General features: G+C 38.2%; 1 protein-coding gene and 1 non-coding gene across 3 annotated transcripts in view; both read right to left on the reverse strand.

Annotated features, from left to right (window-relative positions):
* Nucleotides 1-19,991, reverse strand: part of OTUD7A (OTU deubiquitinase 7A) — a 372,245-nt gene that overhangs the window by 202,187 nt on the left and 150,067 nt on the right. The gene's annotated exons all lie outside the window — the stretch shown is intronic.
* LOC132670528 (U6 spliceosomal RNA) lies at nt 14,024-14,129 on the reverse strand. Its single transcript, XR_009606762.1, has one exon. It is a non-coding gene; the product is annotated as a U6 spliceosomal RNA (small nuclear RNA).

Genomic DNA, 19,991 nt, shown 5'->3' on the forward strand with positions numbered 1-19,991 from the left:
AGCATCTTTTTCTGGATCTCCTTCCTGTCCCATACATTCAACTCCCTTTTCTTCCCTCCTACCAATGTTACCTTGGCAACTTATCCTTCTGAGCATCACAGTCCCTAGGAATACTAGTACCTATTAAATGGGCTGGTTCTAAGAGTTTAATGAAATAACATTAGGATAAGAATGTGCTATGAGGGTTAATTCTAGCAGCCCTGGAAGTTGCCTGAGCTGTTTTGCTGAAGCTGACTAGAGATGTACCTGGTCAAACTATAAAACATGGTGACTAATATTGCGGTCTTTTACTCATGGAGCCAAAGTGAGTTTCAGGGTAGGTTATGCTAGTTTGTCAGTATGATGTATTGATAACAATGAGACTGATGGTGCAAACCTAGTTACAGTGTTTGGGGGATGTGGGGGGGGGTAGGGATGGGGAGAGGGCTCTGACAATGGGGCTGGTCTTGTAGTGGTAATGTGCTTACATGACCAGTAGGGTATAAGAAGTCCCAGCTGAGACTCCTTTTGGGCTGCCTAGTTCTGATATGTTCTTGAATAAGGTGGTGGTTCCAAGAAAGTACATCTGGTATACCCCTGCAGAAGGAGAACTACAAGGAGTCTGTGTAGACGTTGGCCTTTCCAAACCCCTTGCTGATAGGCAGACTTGGGCTACAATGCAGGTCCTTACTTTTGTATTTGTTTCTACATTATATCCTTTCTCAGCAGTAAACTGTAGATTCATAAGCATTGTTGTTTGGAGCCCTGTGAGTCTTTTTTAGTAATAGAACCTTGTCCAGCTGCCACTATCAGTGTAGGTGACATTATGGTTATCTTTCTTTCTGCACCATTATGAAACCCAATTCATAATGGGTTGATCTTGAGCTGATCACAAGAATTGTTGTCCATTGGTCTCTTCATCACTTACTCCATTCTGTGCACTCCCCTGTCCTCTACCCAAATCTGGATCCCATCCTTACTAGCTGATTGAAACCATAGTCACAAAAGTCACCACCAAGTCACAGCCTTTTCAGCTCTTAGTTAACACAGCTGGCCACAGCTACTCTCTTTATTCTTTATACTTGATACCATCATCCTTTATGATCTGATTATTCCTGCTCTCCCCTCCCCTTTAGATTGTCTCACTAATTCCTTTCTCCAACATACTGTAAGTATTCTCTTATATCTATCCTTAGCTCAGCTCTTTCCTCCAGATAACTGATCATACTCATTAAATGTTCACAACCACCTGTGTTCAGATGGCCCCCAAGTCTCTCTCTAGTCTTGTTACCTTTTCTATCCTTCAGTCCACAACTCCTTGGTGGTATGTTCACCTGAACATGGCACTGGTATCTCAAAGTCATTATAATCTATCTTCCTTGTAAAATCTGCCTGTATACCATCAAGACTTAAAAATGGCTCCCTCAATGTCTCCTTCTCCATTTCTGGTCCTTTATGTATCTCTTTGTGAGTCAATCTTTCTTTCTTCTCCCTTTTTCTCCATGTCTCTCACCCTTCTTCTTTTCTTCCCAACCCAGGCAATCACACAATCCTGATGTTAATAGAGAACGGCCTTCTTCTCTGTCCCCTGTCCATTCTCTTGATGCCACCATCACTGAGTCACCTGACTTCATGCAGTGGTGTAACAGGATGGCTTGAAGACACTCTTCTGACTCAAAAGTATGAGAAAGAGGATATCTGCATGATAGTGTCAAAGTGTCTCCCACAAGATATTTATTAATTACAAATGGTAACTTTGCATTACAGAAACTTTGCAGAAACAACCTTAATCAATTGATCAACGTTAATGCAGTGAGCTGAATATTTGTGTTGCCCATCCAAAAATCATGTTGAAACTCTAACCTCCAATGTGACAGTGCTAGGATGAGGTGTCCTTGGGTGGTGCTTAGGTCATAAGAGTGGAGCTCTTATAGAGCTATTTAGAGCTATTATAAAAGAGACCCCAGAGGGCTCTCCTGCAATATCCCTCAGGAATACAGATGCAAAATCCTTAATAAATATTTGGTGATAGAATTCAGCAAATATATATATATATATATATATATATATATATATATATATATATACACACACACACACACACACACACACACACACACACACATATAATCATACACCATGACCAAAAAGAGTTTATTTTAGGGATGCAAGCCTGGTTCAAGATTTGAAAATCAATCAGTGTAATCCACCATATTGACAGACTAAGAAGAAAAATCACATGATCATGTCAATTGATACATTTAAAAAGATGATAAAATTCAATCCACCTTCATGACAAAAATTCTCAGAGAAATAGGAACAGAAGGGAACTTCCCCAACTCAAAAAGCATCTACCAAAAAATCTCACAACTAATGTTATACTTAATGGTGAAAGTCACAATGCTTTCCTCCTAAGTTTAGGAACAAGGCAGTGATGTCTGCTTTCATCAGTCTTATTCAATGTTGATGCTATGTTGATGTTCCAGTCAATGCGATAAGGTAAGGGAAAGAAATAAATGACATACAGATTGGAAGGAAAGAAACAAAACTGTTGTTATTTCCAGAGGACATGATGTTATATGTAGAAAATCCCAAGGAATCTACAAAACTCCTAGTACTAATAAGGGAGCACAGCAAGGTCACATGACAATGAGATCAACACACAAAAACCTATGCGTTTCTCTATGTTAGCAATAAACATGTGGATACTGCAATTAAAAATAAAATATCATTTATAATCACTCATTAAGAAAATGAATACTTAGTTGTAAATCCTAGTAAACATGTACAAGACTCATATTCTGAATATCACAAAACACTGATGAAAGAAACCAAAGATTTAAATGGAGAAATATAATGTGTCCATGCATTGGAAGATTCAACATACTAAAGGTGTTAAAATTCCTCAAACTGATATACAGATTTAACAAAGTTCCCCTCAAAATCCAGCAAGATTTTTTGTAGATATAGACAAGATTAATGTAATACACTTATATGGAAAAGCATGAAAAAACTATATAGGAATAGTTAAAACAATTTTGAAAAAAAAAGAATCAAGAGGGAGAGATCAGTTCACCCAATATAAAGGTTTACCACATAGCTACAGTAATCAAGACTGTGACATTAGTGGAGGCTAAACATACAGACAATGGAAAAGAACAGAGAACTCAGAATTAGAGCCACACAAATATTCCCAATTGATTTTTATGATGGATAATACAACAACCAGTGGTTATGTTCTCCCTTTCTATTTGAGCTGTCCTAGTGTCTGATTTCCAGAAAGAACTTACTTCTTTGCTCTGACCAAGAAATAAGAACAACCCTTCAGACATGATTTGGCCCACAGGATAGAGAAGCTCAGTGCTTTAATTAATTGATACCCATTTGTCCCATTGCTTCTACACCTTCAGAAACTCATATGAAGTTACTAGTTAAGCAACAGCTTTTGCTTCTGCTTAAGCAGATGTTTTTTTGTTTGCTTTTTTAAATTTTTACCTTTCAATCTGAATTTACCATTCCATTTTTCATCAGTACTAAATTTCATTGTGTTAGATTTGGCACACCACAATTCCTGCCTGTCAGAAGTCACCTGAACTCCTCTTGGCTCCCGGTTAACCTGTTTACCTGTATATGTTTGCCAATCCCTGTCCTATAGTATTTTTAAAATGGTTAGACAGGAAGGAAGGCATAGCCTTGTAGCAAACTACTAACAACCCATTTCTAGGCTTGACTAAATGACTAAGAGATGATGTGTTCTTTGTTTATGGTAACTGACAATGGTGAATCCTATCTCATTAAACTGATATCCAGGCTACATTTTTCCATTGTTATAGTACTGGCATGATGAAGTTAAAGGGCAGAGTGTTACAGCTTGAGGGGACCTTAGAAATAATCTAAAATACAACATCTTCATTTTATAAAAGGAGAACATGGACTCAGAAGTGAAGTGACTTCTCCAAGATTAACAACAGGTAAGTGACAGTTTAGGAATTTGAACCCAAATATTCTGATTCAAATACAGTTATGTGTGTGTGTTTTAACCAGGACATTATACTTCCTCTCTATCAAATGCACTACAAAAATTCAGATGTATGATGGTTCTAGTAATCCCCCATAAAAAGTCTAGTACTCCCCTATAAAAAGTGAGGTAGAGCCTAGCAGTTTTCTACCAATACCACTTGAAGCTACAACTGATCACCAGATGCCCTCCTTTCTTCTGGTCACCTATCCCAGAATAGTATGTAATATGAACATTGCTGCCATAATTTGCAGTATTAAGTTTCTATCCTCCTGTTAAAACTCCTAAAAAATTTTTATGTAGAAGCTAAAAAAAATTGAACAGATTGAAAAAGGGATCAGATTAATGGTTGCCAGAGGTGGGGCTTGGGGATGGGTAAAAGGGGTCAAAGAGTATAAACTTCCAGTTATAAGAGAAGTAAGTTCTGGGGAATCTAATGTACTGCATGATGACTACAGTTAATAAGACTGTATTGTATATTTAAAAGTTGCTGTAAGAGAGTAGATCTGAGAAGTTCTCATCACAAGAAAAAAATGTGTAACTGTGTAAGGCGATAGATTTAACTCTGTGGTAACAATTTCTCTCTCTTTCTCTCTCTCTCTCTCTCTCTCTCTCTCTATATATATATATATATATATATATATATATATATATATATATATATATATATATATCAAATCATCATGTTGTACACTTAAAACTAATATAATGTTATATATCAATTATATCTCAATAAAACTGAAAAAAAATGTTTATGAAAATTCTTGGGGGTGCTATCAGAGAAAAATCTCTTGGATATATTGTTGATTTGACACGTTAATCTTGCCACACATCTGTAATCAGCACCTGGTTTTGGGGATAATCTACTCCATTTTTTATTTATCCATATATATGGTGTGTGGTAGAAATGACCTACTAATTTTCTTCCTGATTTATACTAAATGATGCTAACAATTTATTAAACACTGTTTTCCCACTGGATTACATGTGAGAGCACAAGGTCTGGTTTGCCATATGGCACCCAACTGCCTCATCCTGAGAGCTGGTACCACAGCATGCTGTGCATCTTGCATGTCGAATTTTTATTCAAGACATTACGGAATGTGCTTTCTTTTTTTCTTTTATATTTTTAACATTTATTAGTTTTTTGAGAGACAGAGCACAAATGGAGGAGGGGCAGAGAGAGAGGGAGACACAGAATATGAAGCAGGCCCCAGGCTCTGAGCTGTCAGCCGAGAGCCTAACAGCTTGAACCCGTGAACCAAAAGACCATGACCTGAGCCGAAGTCGGACACTTAACTGACTGAGCAACCCAGGCGCCCCTGGAATGTGCTTTCTACTTCTGAAATATTATTTCAAAAGAACTGTGACTTGTTTAAAAATTATAAGTTCTAAATAAACAACAGTACATGCCAAAAGCAAAACATACAGAGACACTGAATTATGTTTCTGAAATTTTAAAGGCCATGGGGAAACAGTGAAAAAAATCAAGAGAAAACCACATATATTGCATGACCTTAAAAATGTAAAAAAAAATATGCCTATATAAACACCAAAAGAAAATAGAGCCAAATCTCTCCATTGATTTCTTTATCATTCTGGGATTCCTGCCTGACTTAAGAAGGCCTCCTTGGGCAGTCTTCTAAACTTTCTTCTAATATTTGTATAATATGACTTTTTACCCTACATTTGGATTTAAAATCCATCTGGAATTTACTCATCTACATGACATATTGTTGGCATCTAATTCTATTTTCTTCCAACATCATTAAGACAATATTTATTAAATATGACATCTTTTCCTGCTGAGTTATAAGACATCTATACTTCAATCTGCTTGTATAATAGCTACTCTCTTTCAGTGATTTTTATTTTATTTTTCATTTTGGTGCCTGTGCTCTATTCTTTTGTCTAGTATAAACTATGCAATACTTTAAGTATATGACCTAAGTCCCTTCTTCTTATTCTTTTTCAAGCATTTCTTGCTGATATTTATGAGTTAAAAAAATCTAGGGTGCTTGGGGTGCCTGGGTGGCTTAGTTTGTTGACTGTCCAACTCTGGCTTAGGTCATGGTCTCACAGTTTGTGAGTTTGAGTCCCGTGTCAGGTTCTGTGATAACATCTCAGAGCCTGAAGCCTGTTTCAGATTCTTTGTCTCCTTCTCTCTCTACTCCTCCTCCGTGCGTGCGCGTGCTCTCTCTCTCTCTCTCAAAACTAAACATTATTTTTTTTTAAATCTAGGGTACTGATATCAAAACTGTGTATTAAACTTATACATTAATTTCAAAAGGATTCGTGTCTTCAAATTTAGTTTCCCCACCCATGAGAGTGTGTATATTTCTTATTATATAGAGTTTTGAGTCCTTTAATTAAAAACTCATACTTCTTGCTCTTGGTATGCATTTCTATGGCAAAATACAAATAAAATATATACAAAGTAGAAAAGAAGACTTGGAAAAATTATTAGTTGGAAAAAAATTAGACTTCCTAATGTACAAAAACCTTATACAGTTGATAGAAAACAACAGTCAGAGGACAGTGGGTAAAAGCCACTGTTTTAAAAGAGGGATGGGGTATAGCTGATGAAGGTAAGAGGGAATGCACCACCTAACGCACATTACAAGCAGTGAAAGAAATGCAAAGCAAAACAAAGTACTTTTTTTTCCCTGATGAGATTTGTAAAACTTAAGAAGAATCTCTAACACTGAGTGATGGAGAAGATGTGCACCTCTCACATTACTGGTGGAAACATAAATTGAAAAAGAATGTGCCAGCATATACAAAGTATCAAAATGCATATGCCCTTTGAATCATATTTTTAAGATTTTATTCTACAGAAGAGCTGTAATACAGAAAAGACTTTGCCACCCCCAGCATTATTTGTGACAGCAAAAGTCTAAACATTATCCATAGGGGAATATTGGGATAAATTTTGCTATAGCCACACTATATTGTAATAAGCATGTAATTTCTTCCTTAAATCATTTCCTTTCCAGCTTTCCCCTTTAAGGCTGACTTACATTCAGAATGAAAGAAGTCCCCCACCAGCTCTGAGTCTCAATGCTTGATTTTCTTAATTCCGTTAGTAAGAATGCAATCTTGAGATCCATGCTTAGTAGAGACAGGGAAAGCAATCAAGTAATTGTCTGAATTCCAACAGTAGAGCTTTCCAAGGCCCTTTGAAGGAAACCTACATCATCAACTAAAGAGAACTTTACTATCTGCCAGGGACAGGAAGGCCTCAAGATTTCAAGATGAAGGAGTGGAAAGCCCATTACTTCCAGTGACTCTGGTAGAGAAAGTTGGGGGAGGGGCACTGTGTGGTACAGGCATCCTGTGCTCTTTCTGGGCCAAAGAATCAGGTAAACAGGAATGTCAGGGAAATTGAGGAGGAAGTAAAAGCAATGGTGGTATGAAAATGATACTTTGGTCCTTTTGTGACTGTGGGAGAACACCTGTCAGAAACTAAGCAGAATGCAGCAGTATAAGGGGGTTATGCAGAAGGACATTCAGAAGAGAGAGAGTGAAGGGGAGGGGGAGACAGAGAGAGAGGGATACAGAGCAAGGGGAGAGAGGGAAAAAGAGAGAGAGAGAGAGAGGAAGAGACAGAGAGGTAGGGAGGCGAAGGGAGACAGAGGCCAAAAGAGAGATTATAGATTGACACACGAGTATATATTCATTTATAATAAAAATAAGGAATAAAAATGTGAGTCATAAGCTTTTGAGTGACAGGATTATAGATAACTGTTACCATCTTTGCTCTTTTATGTATTTTCTGAATTTTCCGTAAAAGTCATATACCACTTTTGTAATCAGAAAAACAGACATTAAAACAAACAAACAAGACATTAAAGCATTTAAATCCTTTCTGCTTTCATCGCAGAGAAGTTTTTTTTTTTTTTTTTCTGAATAAGGCTGCAACCAAACCAGGTGAATAATCACAAACCTAAATCCACATCTGAATATGTGCCCCAGATAAACATCTTGAGAAACCAGTACCTGCAAATGAGGTGCCAAGACTTGAACTTTATTAAGCTGCACTGTAATGGGAATGTATGCCTGAAAAGTGGGATCTTGTTCTCAGAGAACTAGATTCCCACCACATAGGAGGGAGGACTGTCACCCCTCCATCTATAGTGCCCCTGGAGTGGCCTCCAACAATGCATGACAAGTCCTCAGGCAGCCGAGAGACTGGAGAAAGAAATCAAAGGATAAGACTAACATCTGGGCAGTAAGAAAGAAAGAAGGACCTTTCCCACTTTGTGGTTTGGGGTCCCAAGAAGCTCAGCTGTTGTGGGAGCTAACATTACAGAAAATCCCTGGGTTTACTCTTTGGGCTGCAGACTAGCCACCCCTGTCTTGATAAATAGTAGGCTGTCCTGGTTGTGGCCTTGTAAACAACTGAATAAGAGAAACACACAAATGAACAATATGTAGTTATCTCTGTAAAATCCTTTGTTTACTCCTTTGATCTAATTAACATGAGGAAATAGGGCTTAACATGAAAAAGCTTAAAGATGAAAAAGGAACCTCAAATGAGGACATTTGACCACCATACTTGCTGCAGAGTACTGGTTAGCAAGTGAAGTCTTTAGTGTCAGAACAAGAGAGTACTGATTACAATGATAAAGCTGCCCTGGATCACACCCAGCCTGTAAGGATGAAATAAAATTTGAAATAAAATTATTTATTTATTTATTTATTTATTTATTTTTAATTTTTAAAAATGTTTTATTCAGTTTTGAGAGACAGGGAGAGAGAAAGAGAGAGAGACAGAGTGTGAGCAGGGGAGGGGCAGAAAGAGGGAGACACAGAATCCAAAGCAGGCCCCAGGCTCTGAGCTGTCAGCACAGAGCCTGATGTAGCGCTCAAACTCACGAACCACAAGATCATGACGAGAGCTGAAGTTGGACACTTACCTGATTGAGCCACCCAGGCATCCGTGAAATAAAATAATTTAACAAAGTGAGATTCCAGTTCTAGGAAAAGATGGACTAGAACACTGTCACTATTCTTATTACTAAAAACAGCTTAAAACTCTGGGCTTAATATACTAAAACAAAGAAAAAAACAGACAAAAGCAATAAACAAACAAGCCTAGGAAGACTGAAAGGTGGAGAGTGAAAGGCAGACTGGCTAGGGACTCTGAGACTTGGTGAACAACACAATGGGGAGGTCCCTGGGTTTCTTTCATGTGTAATATATCCTGGACTAGGTGCTGGACAAGCCAGCAACTTGGCTATGCCAATAGACACTCTCAAAAACAGCCTGTTCTCTATGGCCAAAGGACAAGGAAAGAAGCAACCTACCAGGATGGAAAAATTTTATGCAATGGACCAAATACCATGGAAAAAAACTGTGACTCCACCCCACTCCTGAGTGGGGAGCCTAGACTTCTACCCTTGTTGGGCTGAAATGAGACACTCATTTCCTTTCTCCCCAAGAGTGGTATCAGAGCAAGCCGAGAGGGCAGGCAGGACTTTCATCCTTGCTTGGTGGTAAGAAGACCCTCTCAGCCCACACTGTCAGCATAGCTATACGGGGAGGCTGGGATTCCATCCCTATCCAAAAGTAACAAAGCATTCTTCTCTTCTCCACCTAAGTAGTATCTGTAGAGATAAAGTAGGGAATATTATCTATTCCCTACTCTGCCCAGCCATGATAGTAGCAGCTGAAGCCCAATAGGAAACCTGAAATTCCACACCAGCTCAACAGTTATAACAGTTTTATTCCCTCCTCGATTCTCCAGGGTGTCCATGGAGATGGAATGGGGAACTTTGTCTTCCATTCCCACCTGGAAATAACGAGGTAGCACATTATTTCCTCTGTCAGACTACTGTCCAAGGAGGACTGCCAAAACATAAATTTTAAATAGGATTCAGAATCTCATAACATAATATGTAGGGTATAATTGAAAATCACTCATCACACAAAGAACCAGGAAAATATCAACTTGAATGAGAAAAGACAGTAGATGCCAATACCTATGTGACACAGATGGAATTCTCTGACAGACGTTTTAAAGCAAATATCATACAAATGGTCAATTATAAGTATCCTTGAAACAAATGAGAAAGTAGAAAGTCTCAGTAAAGAAATAGAAGGTATAAAAAAATAATTGAAATTTAGAACTGAAAAATACAACAACCTAAATGAAAAACTTACTGGATAGGCTCAACAGCAAAATGAATAGGACAGAGGAAAGAATCACTGAACTTAAACACAGAACAATAGATATTACCCAATTTGAACAACAGAAAGAAAATAGAAAAACATTATGAACCTCAGGGACATGTGCGTATAGCACAAGATATAAAATTTGCATCATCAAAGTCTCAGAAGGAGGGGAGAAAGAATCTGGAGCTGAAAAGTGTTTGGAGAAAGAATTTCTTAAAACTTCCCAAATTTGGAAAAAAATATAAACCTGCAGAATCAAGAAGTTGAGCAAACCTGAAGTTTTATAAATCCAAAAAACAATCTATGCCAAACACAAAATAATCAAACTTCTAGAAACTAAAGCAAAGAGAAAATATTTTTTAAAAATTATTTATTTATTTATTTATTTATTTATTTATTTATTTATTTATTTAGAGAATGAATCCCAAGCAGCCTCTGCACTGTGAGCACACAGCTGAACACAGGGCTCAATCTCACAAACCATGAGATCATGACCTGAGCCAAAATCCAGAGTCAGATGCTTAAGTGACTGAGCCACCTATGCATCCCAAAGAAATAATCTTGAAAGCTAAGTGGGGGAAATCACTTAATAGTGGAACAATAATTCAAGTGACAATGGACTTCTCAGAAACCATAAAGACTAGAAGGAAGTGGAATAACATTTGTCAAAAGCTAAAAGGAAAGAAATGTCAACCCAGAGTTCTATATCCAGCAAACATACCCATCAGAACTAAAGGGGAAATTAGGACATCTTGGATGAATAAAAGCCTAAGAGAATTTATCACTAGCAAACCTACCTAGAAGAAAGGCCAAGGAATTTCTTAAAATGGAAAAGAAATCACAAACAACAAGAACAACAAAAACAACAAAACCCTCCCAAAACTTGGAACATCAGGAAGTACAGAAAAACAATGGAAAGAGTAAAAATTTGAGTAATACAAGACATCGTCATTCTTTTGTAAGTTATATTTAATGGTTTAAGCAAAAATTATAACATTGTCTGATGTGATTCTCAAAGTACTACATAGAAGAAATATTTAAGGTGATTGTAAATAGGAGAAGGTAAAGTATCTATATTTTATTCAAATTGATAAAATATTAACATCAGTATACTGTGGTAAGTTACTTATATACAATGCAATACTTAGAGAAATTATGGAAAAAAACAAAACAAAACAAAGAACTGAACTCATACGGTGTGTTCTATGACCACAGTGGAATCAAAATTGGAAGTCAATAATAGAAAAAAATTTCAAAAACACTTCAAATACTTGGAAACTGAACAACAGACTTCTAAATAATCTATGGATTAAAGAGGAAGTCTCAAGAGAAATTAGAAAACATATTCAATTGAAAGAAAATAAAAACACAACATATCAAAATATGTAAGACACAGCTAAAGTACTATTAAAACGTAAGTTGACAGCACCATTTTTACATTAGAATAGAGTAAAAGCCTCAAATCAATAATCTAAGCTCCCACTTTATGAAACTAGCAATATAAACACACAGCCAGTTAAAAAAGGAAGAAAATAATAAGGAGCAGAAATAAATAAAATTAAAAACAGCAAAACAATGGAGAACAATCAGTAAAACAAAAAGCTGGTTCTAGCAAAAGTGACAAAGGAGAAAAGATACAAATTACCTACGACAAGAATGAAACAAAATATTGCTGCATATTCTCAGACACCAAAAGTATAACATGGGAACATTACAAACAAGGTGTACACACATAAACTTGGTCACTTAGATGAAATGGATCAATCTCTTGAAAAGGAAAATCTTTTACAACTCACTCAATATGATAGATAATTTGAATATTCCCCTAACTATTAAATAAATTTAATTTGCAATTTCAAATCTTCCTAAAGAGAAATCTCCAAGCTCATACTGTTTCTGAAGAATTTTGAAGAATAACACATGTTTAAAAAAAGAATGCCAATTCTATACAAGCTCTTCCAGAAAAGAGAAGAATAAATAACACTTTTCAATTAAATTAACAAGGCCACTATCATCTTAATACCAAAATCTGAGAGATACAGTATATAAAAAAGTAAATTGTATTCTTAATACACACAAATATTATTTATATATCATAAATATTATATAAATAAGTATAATAAATAATATAAACCCTACTTGGTCATGGTATAAAATTATATATGTGTATGTATGAAATTATATACATAAAAACCAAGTCAGATTTATTCCAGGAATGCAAGAATGGTTCAATATTTAAAAATTTATCAATGTAATTTTACCATATTAATAGGCTAAAGAAGACAAATCCCACAATTATATCATTCATGATAAAAAACTTTCAGGGGCGCCTGGGTGGCTCAGTCGGTTGGGCATCCGACTTCAGCTCAGGTCATGATCTCGAGGTCTGTGAGTTCGAGCCCCGCATCAGGCTCTGTGCTGACAGCTCAGAGCCTGGAGCCTGTTTCAGATTCTGTGTCTCCCTCTCTCTCTGACCCTCCCCTGTTCATGCTCTGTCTCTCTCTGTCTCAAAAATAAATAAACGTTAAAAAAATAAAAAAAAAAACCTTTCAGAACATTAGGAATCAAGGGGAATTTCTTTAACTTGATACAAAATTATGCAAAAATACTATAGCTAACATAGTTAATGGTGAAGGACTGAGTGTTTTCCAGCTATGATTAGGGTCAAGGCAAGGATGTTTGCTCTCACTATGTTATTCAACATACTACTGGAAGTGCTAGCCAGAGCAGTAAGACAAGAAAGGAAATAAAAGACATACAGATTGGAAAGGGAGAAATAAACTGTTACTCTTTGCAGATAAGATAAAAGTCTACATAGAAAATCCTTCAAAGAAGTTACAAAAGATTCCTAGAATAGGAGAATTCAGCAAGTTCACAGGATACAAGATCAATATACAAAAATAAACTGTTATTCCTATACACTAGTAATGAACCCATGAACACTGAAATTAAATATACAATACCATTTGCAATTACTCTGTAAACTGATGGAATACTTAGGTATAAATCTAACAAAACGTGTACAGGACTTATATGCTTAAACTATAAAACACTCATGAAATAAATAAAAGAAGATCTAAATAAATGGAGAGACATATTGTGTTCATGGACTGGAAAACTCAACATTGCAAAGATGTCTCCCTAAAATGAGGTATAAGTTTAATGCAATTCCTATAAAAACTCCAGTAAGATTTTTGTAGATATAGACAATGTATTATATAATTGATATGCAAAGACGAAGAAACTAGAAGATCTAAATGATTTTTAAAAATAAAAAATAATGTGGTATTAATCACTCTAGCTGAATTTCAGACTTACTACACAGCTTAGTTTATTATATGGCCACATAGATCAACAATACAGAATAGAAAACCCAGAAATAAACCTACAGAGGTATGACCAATTGATTTTTTTTTTTGCTTTGGTTGCATTTTTAACAGATTTATTGAGATATAATTCATGTACCATACAATTATCCCATTTAAAGTGTACAATGTGGGGTGCTTGGGTGGCTCAGTTGGTTAAGTGTCCAAATCTTGATTTTGGCTCAGGTTATGATCTCCTGGTTCATGAGATTGAGCCCTGCATTGGACTCTGTGCTGATAGTGCAGAACCTGCTTGGGATTCTCTCCTTTTCTCTCTCCCCTTTCCCCACTTGCGTGTGTGCGTGTGTGTGTGCCTTCTCTCTCTGTCTCTCAAAATAAATAAATAAACATTAAAAAATAAAGCTTACAATTCAGTGATTATTATAATATTATATTACTAAGTTTTTAAAGTTGTGGAAATGTATATGTAACATAAAATTTGCCATTGTAACTGTTTTTTAAGTGTGCAGTTCAGTGGCATTTCAAAAATTAGGAACATTTCACGAATTTGCATGTCATTCTTGCTCATGGTCTATAGTAATTTCTCTGCATCACTCCTATTTTTGTACATGTACTCCCAAAGTGGGTACTGGCCAAGTGATTTTTGATAAAAGTATAAAAGTAAATCAATGGAGTAAAGGCAATCTTTTCAGCAAATGGATATCATTTGCTGATTATATACCCATCAGCAAAAAAAAGCCAAAACAAAACAAAACAAAAAACCTCAATCTCATATTTTATACAAAATAAAGTAAAAACAGATTATAGATCCATATGTAAAACACACACCTATCAAGTCTTTAGAAGAAAAAAATAGGAGAAAATCTTTGGGTTGTAGGGCTTGGTGACAAATCAAAAGCAAAATCCACAAATTGGACTTTATTGAAATTAAAGCTCTTGGCTCTGTGAAGGACCCTGTTAAGAAGGTGAAATGGCGAGCTGGGAGAAAAGGTTTGCAAACCACATTACCGACAAACAATTCCTATCTAGAAAATATAAAGAATCTCATCATTCAATTCTAAAAGACAAACAATCCAATTAGAACGTGGGCAAAAGCCCTGAAGAGGCCATATATAAAGAAAGGCTTTTATCTCTGCTACTGTAGCCAGTATGTAAATGGAGCACAACTTGATTCAACAACAGCACCCCAGGCCCTGCAGCAGGGGAGCTTTGTGGATGCAATTCAGAAAACACTGCAGAGAAGGACACCAACAAGGGACCAAGGTCAAGGAGGCTTATACACTAGGCCTTCGTCAGCAAGTGCTACGCAGAGAGACCAGGAGACTTCACGGAGATATGGGAAGAGATTCACACTAACCTTATGAACCAGGTATAGCTGATAGGGGCAGAAAAAGCCAGTCCCAGCTGCTTTAAGTGCTTAACTTTGAACTTGAGCCAATTTGGTCTGACAGAGAGACATTTTTTGCAGTTATGGCATCTGTTTTCCAAGAGTGCTTCATGGGATGAACAAGGTCCCTGGTGGTCTCAAGTGCCCAAGTCATGGATTCCATGATGTGTATTAATGAGTGTTTTATAGCAGTGCTGTGCCAGGCACTGGGGAGAAAGACAAGGTGTTCTTGCTCCCCTGTGTTGGCAGGTTGTCGAGAGTTTAGCTCAGCTACTTCATGGCATTGGCATACATTTTGTGTGGTCAAATGGCCTGCAGGGCCCTTAAATGACACAAGCCCCCTCATGCAGGCACATCCCCTAAATAGCAGCCTGCAGAATTATAAGCAAATATAAGTTCCTGATATGACTTCTCCAACAGCCCTTGTGAGAGTCTCTGCCATCTCATAGGGCTTCCCCTTTGTGTGCTCCTTAGGTAAGACCCTTGTGAAACTTAACAAAGCCCTGCTTTTTTTTTGGTCTGAATTGAACAATCTGGACTTATTCCAGCATTCCCTGAAGCATTCCACCCACAGACTCTAATATGAAGGCATGAGCCCCAGGTCCTGCCATGCCATTTTCTCTTTATCTGCACCCTTGCTTGACCTCCCCTTTTTGCCCCCAGGGGCATCATGTACTTCCTTCAGGACCTGCAAGTAATAAACTCTATTTCATTTTCTCGTGTGGTCTTTTGTTGAACTGCAACTGACCATCTGCCATCCTTGGCCTCTGCTTAGCAAGTGTTAATTAACAAGAATAAAACCATAACACAGTTAAATAAGGGAGAAAGAGTTAAAACTGCCAGAAGCACCTCTAGAGAAGGGTGAATACAAAAAAGGGTCAGAGAATGACAAATACCTCAATGCAGAAGGGTGTGGTGAGCAAGGCAGAGGTGCCCCTCTGGAAATCCATCTTGAATTAGGAAGGGGGGATCATAGTGAACATGGGACTACATGCCTGGTCAGCTTGGTACTTACTTCCACAGACCCCCAAATGAGCTGGCATCACACAGGAGTAGTACTTGTGTATTAACCATCTTTTATTTTCTATATTTGATGATTTGACATCTTGGGGCCTTGATAACCCTAAAGGGACAGCTTTTCCCAGAGTTAGCCAATTCCTAGAGATAGTAAAGAACTCACCCCTAAGCATGGCTTTCATATACAAAACAACAAATCTAGGGCCCACACCCTAAACACCTTCACTATGGAGGACACTCCAAGCCACTATCCACCTGCCCCAAATACCCAGGACCAAGTACTAGATGACTAGGGACAGTCCCTATGCTCCAGAGACCACTGGAATTAGTCACATTAGCCAATCCTAACCCTGCTCACCCTGCCTTACCCATCCCTTCCCATGGAAATGACAATAAATCCTCTTGCCCACATTTTACCCTCATTCCCTGTGCTTCCTGACCAACCTGAGGCTCCCTGTGGCATGGTATGCCCCCACTTCTTGGGAACTGTGATTAAGAAACTATTTTTTGATTGACAATCATTTCCTGATCTGTTGGCCTTACTATGTCTCAAACTTTCTATTAACACACTATATTCTAAAGCAACTTGTACTTGAGATTATGACTAGTTAAACTTCACACATTCAGCCTCTTTTTCTGTAACATGATTCCATTCTTCATATCAAGACTTTTCTGGCTGCTCCATCAAGTTAAAGGGGATCCTTCAGAATACTGATAATGAAATTGAGCCAACTCCCCAGACTCATTCCAGAGTGTGCTGAGAAAGTTAGTGCCCCCACCCTACAGAGTGAAGCTCTGTGGGTCCAAGTTCTGCCTGGTATGCAGGGTGAGACCATCTGGAGTGGGGAGGAGTGGGGGATTATACTAGGTCCAGATCAGAGTTTGGGGATGTTGAGTATTCTACCCATTCTGTTTATGATTCAGATGAGGTCACACACAGAGCAGGAGTGCTGATGTGACCAAGACAGAATGAGAATGAGCAGTGATGAAATGAGCCTCATGCTAAATGTTCACTGACTGGTTCATGAGCTGACGAAAGCTTGATTACCCAAAGCAATAGTGGGACACGTCCATCATTTCATTCATCATATGAAAAAGGCTGATTTTCCAGCAAGTCTTTGACTTGAAGGGGATGTGAGGTGCATTGCAGACTCTCAGTCCTTCAGGGTATAGACCAGGGTGACGTCATAGCTTTGTCTACACTCCCTGCTTCAGCCGGTCTCCTGGAGCTGGCTCCACACGACAAGCAGTGCAGGGTCTCTGGCTATGACATGCTGCTGTGTCTGAGCTTCTCACTTTCCTTCCTGTGCTTTAAAGCACATTGCCCCATCCTAAATCTACCCTGCTCAAAATTGTTTTCCTTCCTTTTTTCTCCCTCTCTCTCTTGCCTTACCTTCCTTTTTATCACTAATCTCCATAATTCTGCCAACTTCACTTGCTATAAATCACTTTGAAGTCACCAGGTTCTCCAGGGGGAATGAAATCTAAATTGCATGATGATATCTGTAATACCTACAAGAGCCCTGAAAAATACAACCACAAGAATGGGAAAGCTTTTACCTCCCTAACACTTCTTAGAGTGAGGTGTTTTTTTTCCTAGCAAAGTTGCAAAACTCCACTAATTTTAAGTCTGAGAATTGATTCCCTGGTTTGCACTGAGGTTCAAAGGATATTGTGAGAATACACATTTGAGATAACAGGGGATAATGCATTTTGTTTGTGTCATCTCAGATTGGGGTCCATTGGCTTGTTCTTGGAAGCTCTCCCTGTGGATAAACTCTGAGTGGCTGGGAGGCGATGGACCAGGACAGAAGCCCCAAAGGGGATTTTTTTCCTCTGTCCTATTTCCTGGGCAAAGACTTTCTGAGCACTTACAAAGGTGTGGCAAGGAAGTACAGCTATGCAGCAGGGCACAGGGTGGTGTTCTGCCCTGGAGGTCGGTCTGGGGCAGCCCACACAGGTCCAACTGGCAGTGCTAAGTAGGAAGTTAGCCGCCCAGGTAAAGACTCTGGGAAACTGAATGAGCATGATGTGGGGAATCTAATCAAAATGCAACTTAATTTTTGTCTCCTTGACCTCCTATATTCAGGAGGGAATTTAGCTGGGGGAATTCAGAAGAGTTTTCTTTCCACTGGATGAGAATCTGGTATACCCCCCTGACTTATAAACACAGTCCAGATCATAAATGGAATGTATTGTGTCCACTGAGTTAATCACACCTCCATCTCTCAATATTCATTTAAGGTACCTTCTCCTTCAGCCCCTCTAAACCTGGGCTGAGGGATCCTGCCTGCTATAAAGGGGGCGAGGCCTGGTATATTTTGATGAATTTTAGGCAGGGGAAGGGAAGTTTGAACTGAGGATCCTCCAGACCTCACCTTATGTCCCCAGGTCTGGCAGAACTTTTCACTAGGAAACATCATTAATAGGGTGAAAGGCAAACCAAAGAAAGATAGAAAAGTTCACTGAAATCCACAGAATCAAGAAAGAAGTTAATAAGAAATAGCTAATCCAATATAAAAATGGAAAGATATCTGAACACTTCATAAAAGGATACCTGAATGGCCAAGAACCAATGAAAATTTGCTCAACCTCAGTTACCACAGAAATTAAACTAAAATCACAATTAGACACCTCCCAGCTCTGAAATCACTGAAACAAAATATACCAAGTGTAGGTGAAGATGTGAAGTATCTGGATCCTTCCTCCTGAGCTGGTAAGAGTATAATTGGTTCAACACCTTTGGAAGATACTTGGCAGTATCTACCAAAACTGATCACACATATACCCTATGACCAGCGATTTCAGTACTTGGTATATACTCAACCACAATGTGTACACATATGTATACCAAAGCATATGGAAAGAATTTTCATGGCAGCCTTACTCACAGAGCTAAGAACTAGAAGCAACCCAAATGAATACCAATGGTAGGCTGGATAAATTGGTATATATGGACGAAGAGTATATTAGTAGTATATTAGTACTATATTAGTAGCACAGTATGAATGAATGACCTATGTTCAATATACTTATTATACAACACACTATAATTCATCACATGAAGTTTACAAATAACCTACAGGTTAGAAGTCACGATAGTGAATACAGTGGATAGAGAAAAAAGGAGGTGATGGGTTAAAAACACAAGGGGGCAGAATGGATGCAGATAATGAGCTATTTTTTGGTCTGAGTGGTGATTACAAAGGGAAATGTGCATTTCTGTATAACTCATGAGGCTGTACATTTTGATGTGTGTTTTTCTGTAGGTATGTTATACTTCAACAAAAAAGATGGGCAATAAAAATCTGTGGACCATAAAAGAGCCCTTATGTAAACCTAATAAATAGGCTCATGAAGGACTTCTCCATTCCAACTTCTGTTGACACGCATTTTTGAAAAACAGCCTTCCTGGCACGTAGCTGGGCATTTGCTAGCATGCTATTGATCATTTCACTCAGTCTGAACACTTTTATCCACATCAGCAAACCGCAGTCTGCCCCTTCCTCCAATCCCTTCTCCCCACAGCCAGATAGATCTTTAAAAGATATAAGTTATATCACATAATTCCCTGCTTGAAACTCACCAACAGCTTCCCACTACACTGGAATAAAACCCAAGCTTGCTTCTCAGACTTCAATGTCTTTGTCTTTCAGTACTGCAACCACCTGCTGTGCCCACTGCTCCAGGCTTACCTGGCACCAGGGCTGTCCAGGACCAGTGCTTCAGGTCTGTCCCCCACACATGCTGGGTACTTCCCACACCCTTTCCTGCACTTGTGGCTGACTTTGCTGGAAGAGCTTCCACAGCACTTCCCACCCTTTTCCTTGCATTCCAAGAATCTGCTTCAATTTCACCACTGCTGAGAAGCTTTCTTCACTCCCACCCAAACTGCCCTCCCCATTATTATATTACCGTACCAATTACTACTTCTGGAGAACTAATATAATCTGTAATAACATTATGCAGCCACCCATCCATCTGTCCCTCTATCCTGTGTGTGTTCCCTTTGGAGAATTTAAGTTCTGGGAACTTGCCTGTTTTGTCTCCCCAGGACCTAGCACATAGCACAGTTCAGGGCATGTCA

This window comes from Panthera onca, chromosome B3 (assembly GCF_046562875.1).
Source record: "Panthera onca isolate mPanOnc1 chromosome B3, mPanOnc1 haplotype 2, whole genome shotgun sequence".
Classification (NCBI taxonomy): domain Eukaryota; kingdom Metazoa; phylum Chordata; class Mammalia; order Carnivora; family Felidae; genus Panthera; species Panthera onca.